This window comes from Manis javanica, chromosome 9, assembly GCF_040802235.1.
Source record: "Manis javanica isolate MJ-LG chromosome 9, MJ_LKY, whole genome shotgun sequence".
In the NCBI taxonomy this organism is placed as follows: domain Eukaryota; kingdom Metazoa; phylum Chordata; class Mammalia; order Pholidota; family Manidae; genus Manis; species Manis javanica.
This window is the reverse complement of record NC_133164.1, coordinates 77,238,061-77,253,439: the sequence shown is the minus strand read 5'-3', so window position 1 is coordinate 77,253,439 and position 15,379 is coordinate 77,238,061. Positions and strand designations below refer to the sequence as shown.

The window sequence follows — 15,379 nt, the reverse complement described above, 5'->3', positions numbered from 1 at the left end:
CAAACACATGAATGAATTGTTTTAGAGAGCTTCATGCACCTAAACTGTATGGAATGCAGCACCACGCATGGGGACCTATATTAACTTATTTCACCTTCACCCTTGCTCTTTGTAATCAATCAGCTTTAAATTGATTGAGCAATTGTATTTAATTGTATTTAATTGATACAGCATTAGAGCCTCTTTGTAGTCCCTACAAAACACCTAACAAAGTACCTTATACTTAGTGGTACCTTAACTGTTAATTATATTGCACCAAGGATCCTCAAATCTAATGCTTTTGAGCAGTTACTGCCAAAAAGAATTTGCAACTGTTTTTAGGAAGTACCTAATAATTTTCTCTCCCATGGCATATTTTCCTCCTGTTCCCCCGAACCCAGTATTTGAAACAAGAAATGTCTCTTGAATTAAGCAAGGAACGAACACCTTCCATCTCATGCTGATTCCACCTTTAGAAGTAAAATTACAATTTATTTTCATAAAGAAGAAGATACCGTTGGCCCTTGAATGACATGGGTTTCTACCGCGTGGGTTCACTTATATGTGGATATTTTTCAATAAATATATTGGAAAAATTTTTGGAGGTCTGCGACAATTTGAAAAAAAGATTTTCTGTTCTCTAGCTTACTTTATTGTAAGAAGACAGTATATAATACATATAATACACAAAATATGGGTTAATTGACTGTTCATGTTATTGGTAAACTTCTGGTCAACATTAGGCTATTAGTTAAATTTTGGGGGAGTCAGAAGTTATATGCAGACTGTCGACTGCATGGGGAGGGGAGAGTCAGAGCTCCTAATCTCTGCTCTGACTTTGTTGAAGGGTCAATTGAATTCGTAGAGATACGATTAAGGAGATAGATGTGAAAGGCTAAATCACTAAATTCCAGAAATCATATCTTCTCAGTAAATTCTTTTGTATAAAGTGGCCAACTTAGCTGCTGATTGGAGAATTGTTACGATAAAGCCAGACTACACGTTTAATCCCTACACAGGGTCCTTGCTGTGCAGACAGCCACAGAGGCTTCTTGACTCCCAACAACTGTCAGTCACTGAGAGGGCCAGGCCAAAGCTCAGGCCTGCAGCTGTGCAGACCACCTAGATGAAGATTTGGAAAAAGGACTGAAGTTCCCTTTGCTGGCAGACTAGTAGCACTTTCTTTTTATTCTCATAAGTGGAGACTTATTTCTATATTATATAAACTAATTAGGACATGAGTAGTCTTCAAATAGTCCATAGTTTATCCAGCCTTCAGACAATGAGGCAAGAGGTAGTAGGTCCTTTTGGCGTCATATATATAAGCAGCAAAGCCTGCTGTAGCATGCCCAAAATCTTCATTTGTAATGTGATTCCTGGTTTCTCAACTTCCCCAGACAAAAAGCCACAGACAAAGCTAAATGGATAATTACTATTGGTAAGATTTCTCTACAGAGAGTAGAGCAAGAACATATTTAGCCTGACTATAACCAAGTTCTGACATCCAACTTCTAGGTTAGTGGAAATACACAGGATAGGGAAGCAAGTGAAATACCATCTCAAGAAAACAGACAATGGAAGATTCAACAGGACAGCAGGTCACTTCAAAAGCCCACGACAAGATTAAAAGCAGAGGAGTAGTACTGTTCTCGATTAAAAGAAAACTTTAATTTTTTTTAAACAACCGGATGTAAGGCATAACCTCAATTGGAGTTGGGTTTGAATAAGCCAGTTGTCAAAGATAATTTTGGTGTAATTGTGGAAATGTGAATATAGGCTGAGAATTAGTTGATTAGAGGGAAATTACTGCTAATTAGTTTGATGTGATAATGCTGCTACAGTTACATACAAAACCATTGTTTTTCAGAGATACATTCCAAGAATTTAAGATAAAATGATATGTCTATAATAGAAAACTTTTCAACAAAAGAAAAGAAAGAGATGAAGCAATGTGTTGTGTATTAATTGTTATATCTAAGTAATGAATAGGTTACATTGTATTCTTCTCTGTACTTTTCTGATGTTTCAAATTTTTCAAAATAGAAGGTTAATAATATATTGGATTTCAAATGTATGTTTAAACAGTTTCCTGGCTTTCTCATTTATTAGCTATATAAACCTATGCAAGTCATTTAAATTCTCTGAGCCTCTGACTCCTCAGTTGTAAATTGGTGATAACAATAAACTCAAAGTTGCATGAAGATTTAATAATATGCATGTGAAAATGCTTCATAAACAGGCAAAGCTCACAAGTTCTGCACCTCCTTGTTTAAATGCATGACTTTATAAGGACTTGAAATAACTCAGGATTGCAAAGAGTTTTTTTTTAATTGAAGTATTGAGACAGGGACCATGGGTTTAAGAAGAGTAGGGTGAGGACCTCTGGAGAAAAAGCAGAGCAAGATAATTACAGTCAGAACAATGTAAGATGTGCAAAGGAGTCCCTGTCGAAATTCTGTGTTAAGCATTACACAAAGTCACACTAATTCTCTAGGGTAAAGATACCAGACCAGGAATATAGACATCTTCAGTGAGATCAGTTAAAGCTCAAAAGGCCAGGAGCAACTTGGCCTGGAATGCTTGAGTGTTCTGCCAATGAAGAACGGCATCTCAGCCTAACCAGTGACTTCACTGTATCAATTAGATCATGACAATGTAAAATTTACCTTAGCCTGCTAAAAGACCCAGTTTATTTTAATTGTACCTATGTGCTGTTTTCCCTTCTCTAATCCTAATCAAGTAATCTGCAACCTAGGCAAAAGACTAATTTGGTAAGCAATCCCAACTGTAAACAGCTCTAGCAAACAGACAACAACCCAGCCCACCTTGGGGGCAGGGCAGGTGGTACAAGTCTGTACCCCTTTACCCACATTCCTGAAAATCCTCAACTGACTATAAATCCCCTAGACAATGCACCACCCTGGACTCTCTTGTGCCCTCCTGGTGTGAGCCAGGAGTTCTGTCCTCTCACTTTCTCCCTAAATAAAAGTCTCTACCTGGCTCCTCCTACCTTGAGTGTTTGCAAAGTTCATTCTTCAGGTCCGTGAACAAGAACCCCGGCATCAGTATCATTGATAAACAATCTTATATTGGTTTCAAATATACAGCACAATGGTTCAACAGTTACCTATATTATTAAATCCTCACTCCCACTAGTGTAGCTACTATCTGCCAATACAGGAAGATGTTACAGAATCATTGACTATATTCTCCATGCTGTGCTACATTCCTGTGAACAACCTACATCATGACTGAGAATTTTTGTGCCCCTTTACCCCTACTAAACCTTCCCATCTACCCACCCCAATCTCTCCCCCATGATAACCACCAGTCACTTCTCAGAGTCTATGAGTCTACTGCTGTTTTGTTCATTCTGTTTTGCTTCGTATTTATATTCTACAAATAAATGAAGTCATATGGTATTTTTCTTTCTCCACATGGCTTATTTCACTGAGCATAATGCCCTCTACATCCATGTTGTTGCAAATGGCAGGATTTCTTTTTTATGGCTGAATAATATTCCATTGTGTATATGTACCACATCTTCTTTATGCATTCATCTATTGATGGACACTTCGGTTGCTTCCATGTCTTGGCTATTGTAAATAGTGCATATATTTTTACAATAGGGGTGCATATATTTTTTCAAATCAGGGATTTTGTTTTCTTTGGTTGAATTCCTAGAAGTGGATCACTGGGTCAAATGGTATTTCTATTTTTAGCTTTTTAAGAAACCTCCATACTGCTTTCCACAGTGAAGACTGCAAAGAGTTTAATCATCTCTCAAAATAATGTATATGCTTGTATTAATCAGAATTCCCCAGAGAAGCAGAACCAGGGGGATACATATATGCACATATGTATATTTTTCATCAGTCCTTCTAAAGTCAAAACCATGTATGTGTGTGCATGAGTATGTGTGTGGGGGGGTATGTATAAAGAGGGAGAGACAGACAGACAAAGAAAGAGATTTTTTTAAAAGGAATAGGCAATTGTGGAGGCTGGAAAGTCCAAAATGTGCAGGGCTGACAGGCTAGAGACTCAGCAAAGAGATGCCGCTGCAGTTTGATTTGGAAGACAGTCTGCTGGCAGAATCCCTTCCTCTCCAGAGGAACTCAGTCTGTTCTATAAAGGCCTTTAACTATTTGGATGAGGCCACCCACATTTTGGAGGGTAATCTGCTTTACTCAGGTGTACTGATTTAAATGCTAATCTCATCTAAAAAAAAAATGCTTGACTGAATATCTGGATACTGTGACCTAGCCACGTTGACACAGAAAATTAACCATCATGATGTTTAATAAATACATGGTTAATGGATATGTAGTGTTTTGCTCTGTAGAATAATGCACAGTTGCACAAAAGTGACCTGCGCCTGGTGCCATTCTGAGTCATTTGATGTCATAGCTTTCCAATCAACAAGACATAATTAGGGTCTCAAAAAAATGTGTCTAAGTTTAACTGGTGTCTTTCCCATCTAAACAGAATATAGTAAATCCCTTATTTTCCATGATAGTAACAGTGTAAGACCATGGGAGCAAGGGGCTTACTGTCCCCTTACTGTTGCAGCCATGGTAACTTGGGCAGTCCCTGGTAGAGGCTGAGCACTCCAGGAAATATTAATGGATCAATCCATGACGATTGAACTGAGCAGATATTAAAACTGCAGTAAGTTAAGTGTGACCAAGATATTACATGTATATATTCTACAACAAAATTTAGCATCAGTCCACATGCATAGGAGAAATTCCATTTCAATTTAATCTGAAACATTATACTTCTTGCTTGAACATTTGGAGAACAGGTTTATTGAAGTAGCCACTGTTAAGTAAAATATGAAGATCATGTCCAATTATATTCTGCATGGAATCTTTCATATGGATGAAATATCATGTCAAACATAGAAATAGTTTTTTATGACTGTTACCTTGTTTTTAAAAATATGGAATGCTTCACTAATTTGTGTGTCATCCTTGTGCAGGGGCCATGCTAATCTTCTCTGTGTCATTCCAATTTTAGTATATGTGCTGCCGAAGCAAGTACCAAACATTGAAATAATTTAACTTTATGGTGAGACTTCTCAGTGGAGCCAGTCCTAAGGCTTATTGGTGGGTAACTGTACAGGGTGTGGGATTGCCTTTCCCAAAATATCTCCCTAACTGTCATCTCAGGGCATAAAATACCCAAAGTGTCACCATTTGAGATGTATTCCTTTGAGTATTGACGGGATTTTAACTTTCCGGCATTCTCAATCGAAACAGTAATACCTCACAAAGGATAATGTTAAAACTATCACTTTATTATTCAGTGGGGAATCAACTCAATCTATCAATCAATTCATCAATGAATAGGTGTCCCATGTTTCTTTTCCCTATTGATGACTTTTTCCAATTTTGACAATTCAGAAATATCCATAATCAATTGTGCCCTTATAACTGTAGAGGGGTCAAATCTCACAAAAGCCATAGAGTTTATATTTAGTGTCTTTCTCTTTTTATCCCCTTTCTATATTTAGTTAGCTTTACATTAGAAATAATCTGAGTGTTTCCACATTTACAAAAGGCAAGAGCAGGAGGGAGCCAAGATGGCGGCGTGAGTAAAGCAGTGGAAATCTCCTCCCAAAAACACACAGAGCTATGAAAATATAACAAAGAAAAATCTTCCTAAAATAGAGACCACAGGACACAGGACAACATCCAGACCACATCCACACCTGCAAGAACCCAGCACCTTGCGAAGGGGGTAAGATACAAGCCCCGGCCTGGCAGGACCCGAGTGCCCCTCCCTCCGGCTCCTGGTGGGTGGAAAGAAACCGGAGTGGTTTTTTTTTTTTTTTTTCTGGCGAGTGCTTTTTGGAAGCCTTAAAGGGACAGGGACCCCGGTGCTAGGGAGGCAGGCTGGTGGGACCGGTGAGCGGGTGCCTGAGACCGGCGCCTGAGGACGGAGGAAATCGCGCGTTTCCCCCCCCCTTTTTTTTTCTCTCTTTTTGGCGAGTGCTTTTTGGAAGCCTTAAAGGGACAGGGACCCTGGTGCTAGGGAGGCAGGGCGGCGGGACTGGTGAGTGGGTGCCTGGGACCGGCGCCTGAGGACAAAGAATATCGTGCGTTTTTCCCTGCGGGACCAGAGGGCGGGTACTTTTTGGAAGCCTTGAAGGGACAGGGACCCTGGTGCTAGGGAGGCAGGGCAGCAGGACCAGTGAGCGGGTGCCTGGGACCGGCGCCTGAGGACAAAAAAAAATCGCGTGTGTTTTCCTTTTCTTTTTTTTTTTCCTCTTCCCTCTCTCATTGTTGCTGTTGTTGTTTTGGTTTGGAGAGTGCTTTTTGGAAGTCTTAAAGGGGCAGGACAGGTCACTTAGACCAGAGGCAGGGAATCTGGGGATCTCTGGGCACTCTAACCCCCTGGGCAGCAGGGAGCACAGAGGCCCCTTGCGGAGATAAATAGCCTCCCGGCCGCTCCCCCTCCAACGGGGCTCCACCATTGTGGAGGAACAGCCCCAGCCAGGCCACGCCCACAGCAACAGCGGAGATAAACCCCATAGCAACCGGGCAGGAAGCAGAAGCCCTGTCTGCACATAGCTGCCCAGCACAAGGCACTAGAGGTCGCTATTCTCCCAGGAGAGGAAGGCCACAAACCAACAAGAAGGGAAGCTCTTCCAGCGGTCACTTGTACCAGCTCTGCAAACTATCTCTATCACCATGAAAAAACAAAACTACAGGCAGAAAAAGATCACAGAGACAACACTTGAGAAGGAGACAGACCTAACCAGTCCTGCTGAAAAAGAATTCAAAATAAAAATCATGAACATGCTGACAGAGATGCAGAGAAAAATGCAAGAGCAATGGGATGAGATGCAGAGAAAAATGCAAGAGCAGTGGGATGAAGTCCGGAGGGAGATCACAGATGTCAGGAAGGAGATCACAGAAGTAAAACAATCCCTGGAAGGATGTATAAGCAGAATGGATAAGATGCAAGAGGCCATTGAAGGAATAGAAGCCAGAGAACAGGAACGTATAGAAGCTGACATAGAGAGAGATAAAAGGATCTCCACGAATGAAACAACACTAAGAGAACTATGTGACCAAGCCAAAAGGAATAATATTCGTATTATAGGGATACCAGAAGAAGAAGAAAGAGGAAAAGGGATAGAAAGTCTCTTTGAAGAAATAATTGCTGAAAACTTCCCCAAACTGGGGGAGGAAATAATCGAACAGACCATGGAATTACACAGAACCCCCAACAGAAAGGATCCAAGGAGGACAACACCAAGACACATAGTAACTAAAATGGCAAGAATCAAGGACAAGGAAAGAGTTTTAAAGGCAGCTAGAGAGAAAAAGGTCACCTATAAAGGAAAACCCACCAGGCTAACATCAGACTTCTCGACAGAAACCCTACAGGCCAGAAGAGAATGGCATGATATACTTAATGCAATGAAACAGAAGGGCCTTGAACCAAGGATACTGTATCCAGCATGACTATCATTTAAATATGATGGTGGGATTAAACAATTCCCAGACAAGCAAAAGCCGAGGGAATTTGCTTCCCACAAACCACCTCTACAGGGCATCCTACAGGGACTGCTCTAGATGGGAGCACCCCTAAAAAGAGCACAGAACAAAACACACAGCATATGAAGAATGGAGGAGGAGGAATAAGAAGGGAGAGAAGAAAAGAATCTCCAGACAGTGTATATAACAGCTCAGTAAGCGAGCTAAGTTAGGCAGTAAGATACTAAAGAAGCTAACCTTGAACCTTTGCCTGCAATGGCAATAAGTACATATCTCTCAATAGTCACCCTAAATGTAAATGGACTTAATGCACCTATCAAAAGACACAGAGTAATAGAATGGATAAAAAAGCAAGACCCATCTATAGGCTGCTTACAAGAAACTCACCTTAAACCCAAAGATAAGCATAGACTAAAAGTCAAGGGATGGAAAAACATATTTCAGGCAAACAACAGTGGGAAGAAAGCAGGGGTTGCAGTACTAATATCAGACAAAATAGACTTCAAAACAAAGAAAGTAACAAGAGATAAAGAAGGATACTACATAATGATAAAGGGCTCAGTCCAACAAGAGGATATAACCATTCTAAATATATATGAACCCAATACAGGAGCACCAGCATATGTGAAGCAAATACTAACAGAACTAAAGAGGGAAATAGACTGCAATGCATTCATTTTAGGAGACTTCAACACACCACTCACCCCGAAGGATAGATCCACCGGGCAGAAAATAAGTAAGGACACACAGGCACTGAACAACACACTAGAACAGATGGACCTAATAGACATCTATAGAACTCTACATCCAAAAGCAACAGGATATACATTCTTCTCAAGTGCACATGGAACATTCTCCAGAATAGACCACATACTAGCTCACGAAAAGAGCCTCAGAAAACTCCAAAATATTGAAATTCTACCAACCAATTTTTCAGACCACAAAGGTATAAAAGTATAAATAAATTCTACAAAGAAAACAAAAAGGCTCACAAACACATGGAGGCTTAACAACATGCTACTAAATAATCAATGGATCAATGAACAAATCAAAATAGAGATCAAGGAATATATAGAAACAAATGACAACAACAACACTAAGCCCCAACTTGTGTGGGACGTAGCGAAAGCAGTCTTAAGAGGAAAGTATATAGCAATCCAGGCACACTTGAAGAAGGAAGAACAATCCCAAATGAATAGTCTAACATCACAATTTTCAAAACTGGAAAAAGAAGAACAAATGAGGCCTAAAGTCAGCAGAAGGAGGGACATAATAAAGATCAGAGAAGAAATAAACAAAATTGAGAAGAATAAAACAATAGCAAAAATCAACGAAACCAAGAGCTGGTTCTTCGAGAAAATAAACAAAATAGATAAGCCTCTAGCCCAACTTATTAAGAGAAAAAGAGAATCAACACAAATCAACAGAATCAGAAATGAGAATGGAAAAATCACGACAGACTCCACAGAAATACAAAGAATTATAAAGACTACTATGAAAACCTATATGCCAACAAGCTGGAAAACCTAGAAGAAATGGACAACTTCCTAGAAAAATACAACCTCCCAAGACTGACCAAGGAAGAAACACAAAAGTTAAACAAACCAATTACGAGCAAAGAAATTGAAACGATAATCAAAAAACTACCCAAGAACAAAACCCCAGGGCCGGACAGATTTACCTTGGAATTTTATCAGACACACAGAGAAGACATAATACCCATTCTCCTTAAAGTGTTCCAAAACATAGAAGAAGAGGGAATACTCCCAAACTCATTCTATGAAGCCAACATCACCCTAATACCAAAACCAGGCAAAGAACCCACCAAAAAAGAAAATTACAGACCAATATCCCTGATGAATGTAGATGCAAAAATACTCAATAAAATATTAGCAAACAGAATTCAACAGTATATCAAAAGGATCATACACCATGACCAAGTGGGGTTCATCCCAGGGATGCAAGGATGGTACAACATTCGAAAATCCATCAACATCATCCACCACATCAACAAAAAGAAAGACAAAAACCACATGATCATCTCCATAGATGCTGAAAAAGCATTTGACAAAATTCAACATCCATTCATGATAAAAACTCTCAGCAAAATGGGAATAGAGGGCAAGTACCTCAACATAATAAAGGCCATATATGATAAACCCACAGCCAGCATTATACTGAATGGCGAGAAGCTGAAAGCATTTCCTCTGAGATCGGGAACCAGACAGGGATGCCCACTCTCCCCACTGTTATTTAACATAGTACTGGAGGTCCTAGCCACGGCAATCAGACAAAAAAAAAAAATACAAGGAATCCAGATTGGTAAAGAAGAAGTTAAACTGTCACTATTTGCAGATGATATGATACTGTACATAAAAAACCCTAAAGACTCCACTCCAAAACTACTAGAACTGATATCGGAATACAGCAAAGTTGCAGGATACAAAATTAACACACAGAAATCTGTAGCTTTCCTATACACTAACAATGAACCAATAGAAAGAGAAATCAGGAAAACAATTCCATTCACCATTGCATCAAAAAGAATAAAATACCTAGGAATAAACCTAACCAAAGAAGTGAAAGACTTATACTCTGAAAACTACAAGTCACTCTTAAGAGAAATTAAAGGGGACACTAATAAATGGAAACTCATCCCATGCTCATGGCTAGGAAGAATTAATATCGTCAAAATGGCCATCCTGCCTAAAGCAATATACAAATTTGATGCAATCCCTCTCAAATTACCGGCAACATTCTTCAATGAATTGGAACAAATAATTCAAAAATTCATATGGAAACACCAAAGACCCCGAATAGCCAAAGCTATCCTGAAAAAGAAGAATAAAGTAGGGGGGATCTCACTCCCCAACTTCAAGCTCTACTACAAAGCCATAGTAATCAAGACAATTTGGTACTGGCACAAGAACAGAGCCACAGACCAGTGGAACAGATTAGAGACCCCAGAAATTAATCCAAACATATATGGTCAATTAATATTTGATAAAGGAGCCATGGACATACAATGGCAAAATGACAGCCTCTTCAACAGATGGTGCTGGCAAAACTGGACAGCTACATGTAGGAGAATGAAACTGGACCATTGTCTAACCCCATATACAAAGGTAAACTCAAAATGGATCAAAGGCCTGAATGTAAGTCATGAAACCATTTAACTCTTGGAAAAAAACATAGGCAAAAACCTCTCAGACATAAACATGAGTGACCTCTTCTTGAACATATCTCCCCGGGCAAGGAAAACATCAGCAAAAATGAGCAAGTGGGACTACATTAAGCTGAAAAGCTTCTGTACAGCGAAAGACACCATCAATAGAACAAAAAGGAACCCTACAGTATGGGAGAATATATTTGAAAATGACAGATCTGATAAAGGCCTGACGTCCAGAATATATAAAGAGCACACACGCCTCAACAAACAAAAAACAAATAACCCAATTAAAAAATGGGCAGAGGAACTGAACAGACAGTTCTCTAAAAAAGAAATACAGATGGCCAAGAGACACATGAAAAGATGCTCCCAATCGCTAATTATCAGAGAAATGCAAATTAAAACTACAATGAGGTATCACCTCACACCAGTAAGGATAGCTGCCATCCAAAAGACAAACAACAACAAATGTTGGCGAGGCTGTGGAGAAAGGGGAACCCTCCTACACTGCTGGTGGGAATGTAAATTAGTTCAACCATTGTGGAAAGCAGTATGGAGGTGCATCAAAATGCTCAAAACAGACCTACCATTTGACCCAGGAATTCCACTCCTAGGAATTTACCCTAAGAACGCAGCAATCAAGTTTGAGAAAGACAGATGCACTCCTATGTTTATCGCAGCACTATTTACAATAGCTAAGAATTGGAAGCAACCTAAATGTCCATCGGTAGATGAATGGATAAAGAAGATGTTGTACATATACACAATGGAATACTACTCAGCCATTAGAAGTGGAAAAATCCAACCATTTGCAGCAACATGGATGGAGCTGGAGAGTATTATGCTCAGTGAAATAAGCCAAGTGGAGAAAGAGAAATACCAAATGATTTCACTCATTGGAGGAGTATAGGAACAAAGGAAAAACTGAAGGAACAAAACAGCAGCAGAATTACAGAACCCAAAAATGGACTAACAGGTACCAAAGGGAAAGGAACTGGGGAGGATGGGTGGGCAGGGAGGGATAAGGGGTGGGAAGAAGAAGGGGGATATTAAGATTAGCATGCATGGGGGGAGGGAGAAAGGGGAGGGTGGGCTGCACAACACAGAGAGGACAAGTAGTGACTCTACAACATTTTGCTAAGCTGATGGACAGTAACCGTAATGTGGTTGTTAGGGGGGACCTGATATAGGGGAGAGCATAGTAAACATAGTATTCTTCATGTAAGTGTAGATTAAAAAAAAAAAAGAAAGAAAGAAAGAAAGAAAGAAAGAAAAGGGGGATTACTCCTTGATAGGATAAAACTATTGATAAATCAAAGATCAACGCATGTTTTAAATATCCTTAATGTTGATCACTTAAAGGGTGTCAGATGATCAGCTATGGAGGTACTCTTTTCTGATAATATTCCTTTCTCTTAATAAAAAAAAAAAAAAAAGCAGTTACTGTGTGCTGACCTCCAATGAGTTCTGCACAGTGGTATAGAGGGCATGTCAAAGTGTGGGCAAAGGGTCTATTTGTTTATATGCAGAAGATCAAGGCCTAGCTTGGATACCCAGAAAATGAACTAAGATACGATATGAGGAGGAGCTTCCGGCATCAGCACTCTCTGGAGGACTTGTGCCGGGGGATGATCATCAAAAAGCCTCCACAGGGATCTGGACGATGCTGCGGTTGTGGCTGCATCCAGCCCACCGTCTCCTGGACTTGCCATAGGAATGAGGAGGGAGATGTCTAGGCTGGCATGTGCATACACTGAGACAACGAATTTGACCGGATCTGTACTGTTGGAACTCAACCAGGAGTTGGGAGGGGTGCAAGTTGTAGCACTCCAAAATCTTATGACTATAGACTATCTACGGTTAAAAGAACATATGGGATGTGAACAGATCCCAGAAATGGGCTGCTTTAATTTGTCTGATTTCTCTCAGACTGTTCAACTACAGTTGGACAATATCCATCATATCATAGACCAATTTTCACAAATGCCTAGGGTGCCTAAATGGTTTTCTTGGCTTCACTGGAGATGGATGGTAATTATAGATTTGCTTTGTTTATGTCACCGTATTCCTATTATGTTAATATGTGTGTGCAAATTAGTTAGTAGTTTAAAACCTATACATACTTAAGGTACTCTACAAGAAGATATGTCAAAGAAATAATCAATCCTCCCCTGTTTCCTTCCATATGCTACATCTATAGCTTTTCTTCTTTCTTCCTAATTACAACCCTTAAATGGAATTCGTGCCTCATATCGAATTTACCGAGTATCATAATTCCTCCAGGTGGTAAAGATACCTCAAGACAAGTGCTGGGCATAGAAGCCACAGGGCATAAATCTGCAAAGAAGTAAAAAGCTAACCTTTTCAAACAATATGGCTTCTCTCTCACTTACCAACTTTACATTTCCCTGTATGGCCCCGGAAGATGACTGGTTAGCCAGAGACGGGTAAGATTCCTCAAGGGAGGAACAACCTAAGACAGGCACAGTTGCAGGGGGGCCATCAGGTGAGAATTTGGGGATCAACAGAGGTGAGGCTCAGAACCTCACCCCCCCTGCTTTGAGAGAAATCTTCTGCATCCGTGGATGTTTTGCTGCCCTTGTCTAGCCTGGATTAATACTTAGTCCATAGGCACACACCTGATCATCTGATCATCTACATTTGCCCTCTTACAGCACTAAACTATGTTTTCTACCTTTATCTTGCATCTACCTACCACTTCAGCATTTTATTAAAAATAAAAATAATAATAATAATAAAGGGAGAAATGTGTGATCAACATATAAATCAAGTACAAAAATCAAATGAATATTCATATTTGACCTGATTGTTTATAGGTCATAATGTGTGATCAAAAACGAAAGTTTCTGTGATGAATGCCCTTGTACTGTTCACCATGTAAGAATTTATTCACTATGTAAGAATTCGTTCACCATGTAAGAACTTGTTTGTTATGCTTCAGAAGATTGGAGACTGACGAGAATTAGACTTGAGATGTATTAATGATTGTAAATTGAGCATTGACCCCCCTATACTGAATTTTATTGTTGTTAACAACCATTTGATCAATAAATATGAGAGATGCCTTCTCAAAAAAAAAAAAAAAAAAGGCAAGAGCAATATTCCAAGCTCCTGATACCAGGGGAGGAGTGATGGCCGTGGTATGCTGTTGGAGGACTTCCTGCTGACATGCTCTTGGTGGTGGCTACGGTACTCACGCATCTGTTCATACACTTATAGAAAGATGACCTACAGGCTGAAGGATGAGCACAAGCACCTCAGTGATTTGGTGATGGTTCTCACAAATGATTAGATTTTTCTTTCATTGGCTTTTCCAAAGTCAAAATCATATATTTAACAGAAAACACCCAAGAAATCTTTTTATAAATTTATAGTTGTACTATTGGATTCTGATAGAATATTATCACTTCAGCAAATAGTACACTGGGAAATGTCATTTAAAAAATAAGCCAAAAATCTATAGGAATTGTTAAACATTCCCCAATTGTATGCGAAGTTCTATTATGAACATACCTACCTCACAATACCTGTTGTTGAAGTTGTAATTTCAACATGATACCCAAAAAGTACTAGTTGCTCTGACTTATCTTAAGGGATTTTAAATTTATATATATATATATATATATATATATATATATATATATATATATAATTTGAAAAGTAAAATGATTTTAAAGATGGAATATTTATGAATCAGGCAAAATTCTGCTATTACAGGTCAAGTAGCTTTCTGTGTTTATATTTTACATCAAAGCCATTAAAACATTTTCTACGAAGAGAGTGAAACCCTTTCCCTCTCTCTTCTAAGAAGGCCAGGCTCTTCTGAGAAAGTACAACCTTGCTGTAGGTATTGCTGCCCAAGATAAAGAACACATTATATACCTCATGTTCAAGGGTGCATCTATAAAGCAAATGAGCCTCTAATCAGTGGCAAACATTTGTTAGGTAGAAGTACTATTTTCTCTGATACTCAGTTGTTTGGGGAAATGATGCTTTTAGAAGGCAAATAAATCACTCACAGAATTATGTATCCATCACAAGTTAAGCCAACAAGTTTTCTTTGACAATTAAAACAATTGTGGAGTAGTAGACTTACTTGTTATATAGTCATACACAAAGCCACAGGTATTTGAGGAAATCTCTTGCCCTTTGGAATTCTCTTCTCTTAGTTCTTTTTCTATTTTTTTTTCTTTTGGTATCATTAATATAAAATCACATGAGCAACATGTGGTTACTAGATTCCCTCCATTATCAAGTCCCCACCACACACGCCATTACAGTCACTGTCCATCAACATAGTAAGATGCTATAGAGTCACTACTTGTCTTCTCTGTGCTATACTGCCTTCCCCATGCCCCCTCTATGTTATACTTAGTTCTTTTTCTACTACATTTTTGGTGTGGCTCTATTCTGATAGATGTGTAACCTCATAAAAACCTACTCTGGGTTTCCTAACAATTCCTTTTATGAAATAAACATTTGAAACTTTGTCAGTCAACATGGTTGGCCTCCTGTTATACAGACATTGAGCCACCCATGCCTTCTTTTTCACAAATGACCATTTTCTCTTGCTAACCAGCCCCCACTAGTAAGAGATTGTAGAGGGGTCAAATCCCACAAAAGCCATAGAGTTTATATTTAGTGTCTTTCTTAGTCTGGGCCATGTGTTGCTGCCCTGTCAAACTGCAAAGTCTAGGGCAAA

The 15,379-nt window shown here is 39.3% G+C and overlaps 1 non-coding gene across 1 annotated transcript; it reads right to left on the bottom strand.

Annotated features, from left to right (window-relative positions):
• Window positions 1-4,915: 4,915 nt before the first annotated feature.
• LOC118968864 (U6 spliceosomal RNA) lies at window positions 4,916-5,022 on the bottom strand. The gene has a single exon (XR_005056711.1). It is a non-coding gene; the product is annotated as a U6 spliceosomal RNA (small nuclear RNA).
• Between the last annotated feature and the right edge of the window lie 10,357 nt (window positions 5,023-15,379).